General features: G+C 36.7%; 1 long non-coding RNA gene across 2 annotated transcripts in view; it reads left to right on the forward strand.

The window, feature by feature from the left end:
• Positions 1-12286, forward strand: part of LOC116280947 (uncharacterized) — a 243174-nt gene that overhangs the window by 143065 nt on the left and 87823 nt on the right. The window lies entirely within an intron of this gene.

The raw sequence follows: 12286 nt of genomic DNA on the forward strand, positions 1-12286 counted from the left end.
ATTATTAACTGTTAGGCACCATGCTGCACATTAGATCTCTAAAATTTACTCATTCTACACAACTGCAACTTTATATCCTTTGATCAACATCTCCCAATTTCCCCACCTCCTTGCCCCTGGTAACAATTATTCTACTCTTTGCTTCTATGAATCAACTCTTTTAGATTCCACCTATAAGTGAGTTCATATGGTACTTTTCTTTTGTGTCTGGCTTACTTCAGTTAGCAAAATATCCTCTAGCAAAGTTGAGAAGTAGTTTGTGTCTTTATCAAAAGACGTTGTTATTGTTAATGATACCGCACCAAATACTTAGATTAATTTACAGGAAACTCACATTTATTATTGATACTTTAAAACAATAATAGGTATATGTTTCTATTAATTCGTTTTTTTATGTCACTAAGAAAATTTTGTGGTTCCCTACCCCTTTTTTATTATCAAACTGTATGTGAATGTTGTGTGTACATGACTGTTACTGTTGGAAAATAGCATCTTCCCTTGCACTGTGCTATTTTCAAATGTTCTAGTTTTTATACAGGAAAGCTATTGGACTTTTTAGGATACCAATTTTGAAACAGCTAACTGAAATGTTTTGTAATTTCTTTCCTACCTTCCTTCCCTCCCTCTTTCCTTTTTCCCTCCCACCTTGTTTCTTTCCCTCTTTCTTTCTCGTTCTCTCTCTTTTCTTTTCTTCCCCCTCCCCTCTCTCTCTTTCATTCATTCTTTTTTTCTTTTGATTCTCTAGGTTTGTTCAGGTAACAGTCATCATCTGAATATCATTTTGCCACTCCCTTCCTCTAAAACTGTAATTTTTTTCTCTTAGATAATTGAATTGATTGGTACTTTCAGAACAATGTTGAATAAAACATTAAAAAATATATTTTTATCCTTGTTCTTGACTTTAATGGGTAAGCTCTTGATGTTTAACCTTTAAAAGACTGTTTGCTGTAGGCTTCTAGTAAATCTGTTATCAAATGTGTACCGGTTGTTAAAGGGTATCTTCTACATTTAGCCAGGAATTTTTGAATTTTACTAACTAGTATCTTATGTTATCTACAGAAATGATAACTTCCTTTTTTTTTTTTTTGCTTTACTTATAATGGTGAATTTATTAACTGGTTTCCTATTACTGGTTTTCATAGGTTGTGCTTATATTTCTGAATAAAACCTACTTATTTACAGAGTATTGATTTTTAAATGTGCTACTGAAATGTACTTGCTAAGTTTTTTTTAGAATATTTTATAAAATGTTATTCTTTATAAACAATATTAATTTGTAGTCCTTTTTGTGGGCTATCTTTGTCAAGTTTGGGTGTTAATATAATGCTGCTTTAGGAAAAAATATTTTGAGGTTTTCTTTCACTTGTTATGTTTTGGAACAATGTCAATAACACTGAAATGATCTGTTCCACTCACAGATATTCAACTTTTTTTTTTTTAATTCTGGACTTTCCTCATTAGAGGGCAAGTTCCTATCAAATTTATGAGAATCAGATCAGATTCTTAAGTGTAACTAGTCAATTTTAGCTTTCTGGAATTAATTTTAGTAATATTTTTCCAAAGGTGTTTAGATATGATATTTCAAATTTATATGAAGAGTTTTACAAAATATTTTTGCTAGTCATTATTTTCCGTTTATTATTTCTACCTTTGCAAAGCAAATGTGTTTTCTTCCTCCCCCCTCCCTTTTTTCAGATTACTGTCCGTTTATTTATTTTCTTTTTTTTTTGCTGCTCCAAGAACTCCTTTTTGTCTTTGTTTATTATTTCCCTTATTTTATTTACTTTACAGAAATAATGTTTACTTTTGTCTTACCTTCAGATATTTTTTTTTCTATATTGATTTTTTTCACTCTATTGACTTATTTTTAGTATTTATTCTTGAATAACATGGTATAAATTTCCACTGGGTAGAGCTTTAGCTATCTTACAAAAATTCTGATTAGTAGTGGTATAATTATTATGATTTTCTACAGTAATGTGGGAGTATTATCAACCCTCCCTTGCTCTTCTCTATTTTCATTGTTTTGCTTTTCCTGGGAGTATATTTATACATTTAAACATCTGTAAGTTTCTGTTACTTTATCATCCACAGATAGAAGCTAGTGATTCTATCCTATGAAAGATGAAGAAATCTCAGTCTTTTTTCCCTACCTCCTGGAGCTCACTTACTAAATTTTGTTAGTTAAATTATAACTTTTCGTTTTACTTCATAACACTAGTGTCATTACATTCTATATCTGTAATTTATTTAACATATCTGCTTTGAAAATGATTCAGTGCTTACCATCACTCATTTTTAAGTGATTTGTCCAGTTATTTCTTGGTATTTTTCAGATTTTTAAATTATTTTTTTCCTCAAGATACATAGATGTCTGTTGCATTTAAAATCAAACTCTTTTATTCATATATTTTTCTTGTGTCTTGTTTCCTTCTTTTTAGAATGTGCACCACTGTCTTTTCCTTACCTATTTTTTATGATATGCTATTTTATTTTTATTTTAATAACATTTTATTGCTACAAAGCATTGCAGTAAATTAGGAAATAAAAATAAGCAAGAGCAAAGTCACAAGGCCACATTCCAACCCCCGAAGATCACCAGTACACCACCACTAAAAGCACATAGTGCATATCCTTTAGGTGTTTTCCACATAGACATAAATATAAACATGTAATAGTTTCCCTAGAATCTAAAATATGAAAGTTCTTATTAATACTCCAAGGCCAACCTGTTTGTAGTCACCGTTTGGTAGCTTGCTTTTTGGCCTGGGAGGTAGTACATTCTCAGACTTGAAGCCTAATAATTTTATGAAATTGTGTTACAGTATTGGTTACTCTCTACTTTTTTCCACCAGATTGTTTATTCCCTTTTAATTTGCAGATTTGGGATTTTCTTTATTTCATCTGAAGTTAGAGTCAGGAAACGGAGCAGTTTCTATGCTTTAGTTATCTCTGACAATAATCTTAAAGTACAGTCATCCCTCAGTATCCACTGGGGACTGGTTCCAGGACACCCCCATGGATACCAAAATCCATAGACGCTCAAGTTCCTTATATAAAATGCTTTAGTATTTGCAGATAACCTGCACACATCCTCCTGTCTAATTTAAATCATTTCTGGATTACTTGTAATACCTAGTACATTGTAAATGCTGTGTAAATCGTTGCCAGGCTTGCAGCAAATTCCAGCTTTGCTTTTTGGAACTTTTTGGAATTTGTTTTCCCAAACATTTTTTATCCTCAGTTTGTTGAATCCTTGTTTGTGGAACCAGGGATACAGAGGGCTGACTGCCTTGGGCTATGGGAAGAGAACACAACTGGAACCCTCCACAGTGGTGGCATTGTTGTCATTCCAGACCATGTGGGCCTGGAATGTAGGCCATTTCTCAGACCACTTTATTCATAGAATTATAACTTTATTAATAGTTCCACAACTGTTTCCGTGGTTAAGAGGAACTACCAGTTCTTTTCCAGTTCAGTTCATTTATTCAAAACACGAGTCATTTCCAGCTCTTTCTCTTTTCACCTCATGGTAAAATTTGTACCATCAGTTTTAATTGACATATTGTAAATCATGAATGGTTTTTGTTGTTTTATTTTATTTCCAGTTGTTTCCCATCTTACTTCTTGTTTTCCTATTTGTCTCTCTGTTTCTCTCTCTCCACATGCATGCACACACACATGCTCACACACCTATGCACACACAGACATACGTTTTCAGCCTTCCGCTGTTAGTATTATGAGTGTGGTGACAGTCTGAGAATTAATATCATCATATGGTAGTGCATATGGACGCATATAACTGACTGCATGTGGACTCTCACAGCTGCTGTATAACTATATATAAGTGGAAGTTTAGGTTTCTGTTGAAAATTGTGAGGGAAAGTAAGCGAAGGGTCCAATAGAATCCATTCTAACAATATTCCAAAAAGTGTTTGGGGTTTCCTTTTACTCCCTTCTCATAGAGAGTCCAAGACAATCACGGAACACCCATTAACAGTATGAGGATATATGACAGAAGATGGAGGAAAAGGATTAAAAAAAAGAGGCAAACTGGTTTGATAACCAACTGTCCTTAGAAAACCAGGCTAATGAAATGCATTTTCCTTCTAATGGTTTTCATTTCGGGATGCTGTGTGGTTTTTCCCAAAAATGTGATGAATTCTTGCTTTACAAATCATTTTGATTTCCTCTTGTTGTCACATTCTGTCTAATTTTGCTGAGTTACTGGCTGCACATTGACTACAGTGATGCAGAGTTATCACCACCAGTATTACCAGGGATCAGAAAATATGACTGAAATCATATCTTTCACTAAGAATTCTGTGACTTAATTTTCCTGCAGCTTAACTGATATGGAAAACAAAAAATGACATGTTGCTTTATAATCCTGGAGGCTTGACTGTGAAATGCCTCATATAGAATCTATTCAGGGTAGGTACTCAGTAAATATTGATTTGTTATTGGATGAATGAATGATGGGCAAATAGAAGAAAGTGATTTAAAGAAATAATCATGAGGTTTGGGCTCATTAGAGTGGACAGTTTATGACTAGGATAATTCAGTAATTTCTTCCTTGATTATTTGGCCAGGATCCAAAACACAGTTAGTGTTGTGGAGACTTGCAAATCTCTGCTACTGAGAGAGAGCAATTCTGAGTTCTTGGCTGGAGAAGATCTTTTTGGACAAAAGTACAAATACACACATTCACTCACACATATGCAATCACACCCAATGCAGAAACGGTACAGAATAAATTAGTGTTTCTCTTGTATTGTACTATAATGAGGGGGAAAGACTGGGAAATGGATCAGCTTTCTTTTTATTTTATTGTTCATTACTGGCCAACTCGAGCTCAAAGCTGAAAAGATTAACTCCCAGGCAGCCTCTTCAATGTTTGGAGATTTATTCAGGATAAGCGTCTGGAAGATTGGACGCTTATCTATACTAGTCGGTCCCATCCAGCCCAAAGTGTGGTTAGAAATATAACAAGATTCTTTCCTGAAGAAAAAATTTGGACCTTTTTCTTGTCAATAAATCTGGAAGTGTTGTATTTTTTAAAATTTAAGCAATTTTACAGTTTCTTGTAATCCAGCTGTGTCCAGAAAGTGATAGTTACAATCAAAGAATAATTCACGTTTCTAGTCTCTCCAAAAACTTCTTGGGAAAATAGAAGATGATGGTGATTTATGCGTATTTTTTATTCCTAAGAAATTCAAATGTGATTGGATTGGTTTTGTGGGAAAGAGGGAACTGAATACCTTGAACTTATCTCTTGAAACAAAGACTTTTTTTAGTGTATCAGCTAGAAACACGCAGTACAGTGAAAACCATTTTGGTTCTTTCAAGAAGATACAGATAAATGATTTGAATGATATCTTCCAGAACTGAAATAATGGTACTATCTTGTAAAGGGGCAGAACTTTGGGTGACCTGAGGACTTCCCTGGGTCATGGGCATCCGTGAGTCTTGCTTTAGGGACCATAGCTTTGGTATGTCACGTGCAGAATTCATCTTACAGGAGTTGCTTATGTAGGTTAATTTAAAAAGCCCAGGATCTTGTGAATCACTCATCATGATCTAGGGATTCCTGTTACCCATTACAATCACTGATTTTAATACAATAGGAAATTGTGATAATCTAGTCCAGTGGTTTTCTTAAAATAAAATTTTAGTGTTCAACTTTGAAATTCTTCAAACACACTGAAAAGTATGGAAAATAACAATCACATGCCTTCCCTACCAGTATTAAGCAGATGGCAGCAATTTGCTATATCTGTTTCACGTCTCTTTTTAAAAAATAGAAGAAAACATGCCTGATACAGCAAAACACCACTCTCCCACTCCCCAGTCTTTTTGCCTATATTTTTCCCCAGAAATAACCTCAACCTTGAAATGCATACAGGGTTTTTATTCTTTTCCACATATGTCTTTATGCAATAACACTATATGGTATTGTTTTGCAGGTTTTACAATTTGTGTAAATTGAATCATACTATGAGTGCCATATTGCAAATTCATTTTTCACTCATTATTGATTTTTGAGACTTTACCAACATGATACATTTGCCATGTAAATAAATGGAGATCTAGTTCATTTATTTTAACAGCTGTATTGTATTCCATTTTATATTTTAGAAATGATAAAAATGATTTCCAGGTTCTTATTATTCTAAACAGTGCTTCAGTGAGCGTCCTTGCACGTGTCTCCTTGTGCACATATCCCTACAGCTTCTCCAGGGTAAAGAATGTGGAAATAGAAATGTAATTCCTGGGTCATAGACTACTAACATTCTAAATTTTGTTGGCTCTTGTTCTATCACTCTCTGTTGTGTTGGTGCCAATTTACATTCATACCAGCAATTGCTACCTGGCTGGGAGTTTGTACTCCCAGACTCATTAACTTTTGCCAAAGTGATAAGTATGAAATGGTATCTCATTGTAGTTTATTTTGCATTTCCCTGGTTTAATAGTGACATTGAACATCATTTGTCTCCTCCTCTGTGACTTGTCTTATTGTATGCATGGTTTATTTAATTTTTTTACTGGTTTATTATTTTTCCCTTCTGGTTTCCTGTGACTTCTGTATAAACCCTGGATTCTTCGCATATGTCTTCTCCTATTTTTTTTCCTACATGGGTAACTCCATGGAATCATGCTTCCTGATTTATTTATTTAATGTCATATGCTATTGGGGAACAAGATAAGGGTCCAGCTAGTCTCTAGCATAGAAATATCCCCACTGGCCTCCATGCTTCATCAGGTTTTGGAATGGTCAAAGTAAATAACATGAGACAAGTTTTGGGGAGCATGAAAGAATTATGCAAATGTATCACTGAGATTACATATCAGTCAGAAAAGATTAAGTTTTGCTGTGGTAATAGAAATTCAAAAATCTTAAAGACTTGCAATCTCTGAGGTTTATTCTCTTGCTCACATTAGTCAGTTACAGTTTGGCTATGGCTCTGTTATGTCATCTTCACTCTGAGACTCTGAAGGCAGAGCAGCCTCTAGCTGGAACAGTGACACTTGTCATGAGAAAGGAGAAAAAGCCATGAAGGACTTCCTGGGAGTGACCTTGTATCAGGGGTCCGCAAGATCACCCCTAGATATGGCGATTCACTAGAAGCACTCACAGGACTCAGCATATACTCATCCAGTGGTGATTTATTACAGAGAAAGGATATGAAGCAAAATCAGCAAAGGAAAAAGTGTATGAGGCAAGGTCTGCAGAAAGCCAGGCACAACATTCCAAGGGTCGTCTCCCGGGGGGGTCACACAAGAAGGGCTTAATTCCTCCAGCATCAAATTGTGACAACATGTCTGACGTGTTATTTACCCAGGAAGCTCATTAGAGACTCACCACTCAGGGATTTTACTGGGGGATGGTCACACAGGCACCTTCTGCCAACACGTACCACAGTTCTGGACTCCCAGAAGGGGAGCATGTGTTCACCGTAAGCCACACTGTACATACAAATGGTTCAGGTCCAGTGAGCTCTTCTTACTGGACAGTGATGGGAATCTTCCCGACACCAAGCGCCCCGGTGCCAGCCAAGGGTCAGCCTTGCAAGTGGGCCTTTCTAAGCCTGACTGCCTCAAGCCTGCTATGTTAACTCCTTTCTGCACAGATACATAGCGCTTCTCACTTTTCACTGGACAGAGCAGGTCATACGGCCAAACCTGAAATCAATGCAGTGAGAAAGTATAATCCTTCTCTATGGAGTGGCAGCACATAATTTTGAACAGAAATACAGTCTGTCACAGATTATTATCTATAGATCCTTCGAGTGAAACAGCAACAACAAAACAACAACAAAAAAAGAAATTGATACCTCCTACACATATGTGTATGTGTGCCTTCTACATGGTTTTATGGTCTGGGTTCAAATGATTTAAATATTTTTGTTGAATTGAATTATGTAGTGATATGAAGGAAAAATGTAGCAACAAATATTACAAAGACACTAACTACTGATCAATAAAGAAGTAATTATTCTTCCTACATTATAAATTTTTTTCCCCAGATTTGGTGGGTCTCTGATTCCTTTTGGAAGCAAGCACTTTCATGTTGTTTCTGACTTTCTCTGAAGGAGCGCTGTGTTTAGTAAAGCTCTAATCCTCATGGGCACTTGTGATTAGACCCCTGACAAGCTGTTTTGTGGCCTTTGCAATGTTTTCTTATCACTGTACCTTTTACGCTTTCAACTGTATTTTCCAGGTCTGGCCTGCCAATGGCCTGCAGCATAAATCTCATCAGCAAAGTGGTTTTCTCCAGTGCTTTCCTCATCTCTCTCAATTGTTTTTATGCTTCTTTTATTATCTTTCCTCAGTTCTTTTACATTTTATTCATTAGCTCAAACTACATGAAATACATTTTTTTTTTTTTGTTAAGGGTCAAGTGAGAAAAACGGCAAAAGTGGTTGGCTTTGGGCATGTATGTATATATTTACATCTTTGACTTTTCTATTTTTGTATGTCTCGTGTGGTAGATTTTCCTTTTAAAAATCTGGTCCCTGCCCATGCCCCCCCCAAAAAGTTTAATTATTTAGAAATAGAAATAAAAATCTTGGTTTTAAACACTGCAGCTTTTCATCTCTGCTTCCCCCACCAAAAGACAGTTATTTAGCAGGAAATCACAAGGTACAGCGTCAACGATGCTTGCAGCATGGTTTTAGAAGCTAGCGTCTCCCTTTTCAATGAAGGGAGGACTTTATGTGGGTCTCTTCTGTATGGTTACATGGCAGAATGTTTTATTGCTATTTATAAAAGCCTGCATTAAAAGAATGCAATATTGGTTCTCCCAGAGTGGGATCTGTTTGGAAAACTAATTATCTCCAAATGGCTGCAAATTTTCAAGAATCTGCCAAGAAGACAAATCAAGAATACCATCTAAATGACTTATTGCAGTAAGGGAGACTTTGGGGCTCTTGGGACCTCCCCAGCCACTATTTAAAATCATCATGCTCTTTCCTCTCTCCTCCTCCCACTCCAGCCTCTGCAGAGGACCTCAGCTCATATTTCACAGAAAAAATAAGGACCGACAAGGGAGAACTTACTTAGCTCATTCTCCTGCCCTGCCTGCATATTTATCTGCTTTTATGGCTTCCTAATGCCCTTTCCTTCCACCTCAGTGGAGGACTGGGCTCTGCTCCATTCGAGACTCATCCTGCCACGTGAGTTCCTGTGAGCAACTTCAAGGTTCTTGCTCCATCAAATACATCTCCCTTGCCTGCAGTTTACCCACTCTCTTTTTTTTCTTTTTTTTTCTTTTTTTGCTCTTTCTTTTCAGCCTGTATATCTTAAGTCTCTCCAGTTTTAAGACCAACAGTAACACCACACACGCACTTGCTCCAGCTACTCTTTCTCTTTCTCTTAGAGCAGCTGTTACGGCACCATCCACTCTCTTGCCATGGGCAGTGGAGGTGCTGGCCTGTGTGAGGGATCCCGTTGCAATCTGAGTGCAGTTGTGATGAAAGCTTCGTCATTGGATGACCACTTCTACTTTCTTTTCGTTCCTCATTCTCTAGAATATGTAGCACAGTTTGGTTGAGCATTTTTTACAAAAATACCTCAGCTAAGTAAAAGCAAAGAAATGATCTCCGTACTTTCCCCCAGGGGAGGGCATAACGTATACTGAGAACTTACTATGTGCTAGGCACTGAGCTAAAACATTATGTGGATGATCTTGTTTTTCTTAATGATAAGCCTGTGAGACAGATTGTATTTTCGTTCCCATTCTTCAGATGAGAAGAATTGAGGCACCAACTGTTAAGTAATTTGCTCAAACTCAGACAAGCAGGCAGCACAAACCACTATTTCCTTTCCAAGACTCCAAGACTATCATCATCTGTCTTTGCGGGTAGGACATTATGTCCCTAAAATAATGCCAATGCTCAGATAACAGGAGCATTCATTTTCTGCAGTTCTCCTAGGGTCACTGAGATACCTCATATGCCCTTGTGTCTGCTTGTTCATTCTCTTATCACAGTGGTTTTCAGTCTAGGCTGAGCACAAGATTCATTCCTGGCCCCAATCCAGATCAACTGAATCAGAATCCCTGGGTGGTACCTGTGCTTTGTGAAAGCTCCCCGCCGCCCAATCCCCAAGGGGTTGTGATGTGCAGAGAGGGTTGCCAGTTCTCTCTCCTTCCACTATCCTACTTCCCATTGCCTTTCTTCTGTTGTTTGCTCTTCCGAGTGGAGAAAACATTGCACTTTGAATAATGAAACAGTTTGGTAATTGGCTTCTTGGGTTACTGGGAATAATTTCATAATTGTGTTCGATTATTTCACTGAAAGATAAGTATAGCTCATACTTGAGTGTGCAAATACTTATGGCATTATTAAAAGACTTTTAAAAGCTCAATTTTACCCCTAGACACTAGAAAAAAACATGTCGGATGTCTTCAAGCTATTTCTAGTCCAAGGTTCTACAAAGTCTTAGAAACATTCAGTGATTCAATGTTACTCTTTAGTTCCTTTTCTGATACCACAGTTGTACATCGTGTATTCCCCTGTATCACCAAGCTACTGAATTGTAGGGAGGTAGAAAAGGGTTTTGAAGTGATTGGCTTCTCTTTTTTACCATTTTCAGTTTAACTCTGATATTCTATGAGACTAAATGCCGAAACTAACTTTGAAAAAAATAAAATAATAATTTAAAAATCTATACCACTTTGTAGAGGGACAACAATTATTTTCGAAAAGCATCTCTTATTTTGCTAATTTTGAGAAAAACCTGTGGCTCCCCACAGAGACTCTTTCTTTTTGGTCCTGCGGGTAGGGGAGGGTATCTGTCACCAGAAAATTACTGTTTTCTGATTATTGGGCTTCATCCTTAGAAAATGTATGGTATTTCTAAGGTTTATGACGCTAATGGAACTCTCCTGGCAGCAGTGTGATCCGTTTTCCTGATGTACAGGAAGCAGCCACAACTCTAATCTGTTGCACATATCCAAAGGCTGAAGGAACCAACATCTTCATTAGTATAGAAACAAGAGATGTAGAAGCTATCAGTCCTTGAATGAACTTAAGTCCTGTAACAGAGCCATATATAAAAGAATTAGGCTTGATCATGTTTTTTAAAAAAAGATTGAAACAAACGTTGGCCATTATGTACTACATTGCTTTATCAAAGTGCATCAGAAAAGAAATCCAGTTGGGATTTTAAAGGGCAACCTCTATTTTATAAGATGAAGTTTGTGACCTGCAAAATAACTATATTTATAGATTTAGCCGTAGCAAGAAGCAATTTGTACATTTAAAAAAAATGTTACACTGAAATATGAGTGTGTTAGAATTAACGAACACTAAAGTGAATTCAAGTTGAATTTCAATCCCAGTTTTTCCAGTAACTAGCTGTATGATCAAAGGTCAATTACTTTATCTTTCAGGGCCTCACTTCCTTTGCCAGACTAGATAATCTCCAAAGGCTTTTCCAGCTCAATCATTTTATGATTTCATTACATTTCCCATAGTAGAAGCTACCAAGTGAGCTGAAATTATTATAAACAAGACTACTCCTCTCTAGTGAAAAAGATGACATGACTATAAGCCAAAAGAACTGCATTCTGTTCCCTGTAGCACCACTTAAAAACCATCTGACCTGGGCAAGTTCTTAATGCCTTAATTTCCTCATCTATAAGTTAGAGATAGTGGCACCTCCCTGCATTGATAGAGTTTTAAATGAAATGCCGTAACTACTAGTCTGCTTGGGTTACTGTAACAAAACTCCAACAAGTGTGTTGCTTATATATCAGAGATTCATTTTCGTCACAGTTCTGGAGGCTATAAAGTGCAAGACCAAGGTCCAGCAGGGTGGTTTCTGGTGAGCGCCCTCTTCCTAACTTCCAGGTGGCCACTTCTCACTGTATCCTGACAGGACAGAGAAAAAGCTCTGGTGTCTCTTTCTCTTCTTATCAGCCAGCCCTATCAGATTAGGGCCCTACCCTCATGACCTCATTTAACTTTTATTACCTCTTCATAGGCTTATCTCCAAATTCAGTCACATTGAGGGTTAGGATTTCAACATACTGATTTATGGCGGACACAGTTGAGTCCCTAGCATCATACAGGACAAATCTTTGTAAATACATACTTTTCTACTAATGTCCTAATAAGAATAAGGACCAGTAGCACAAACATATAGAGCATTCATACCCTATGTTGGTGGGACTACCCAAAGCTACAATATTTTTGAAGGACTACTTAGCAATATCTATTAAAACGTAAAGTGCTCATATTTTTTGAGCCAGTATTTGCGCGTTAAAAATTTTCACTCCTGA

The sequence above is a fragment of the Vicugna pacos genome, chromosome 6 (genome assembly GCF_048564905.1).
Source record: "Vicugna pacos chromosome 6, VicPac4, whole genome shotgun sequence".
Lineage (NCBI taxonomy): Eukaryota > Metazoa > Chordata > Mammalia > Artiodactyla > Camelidae > Vicugna > Vicugna pacos.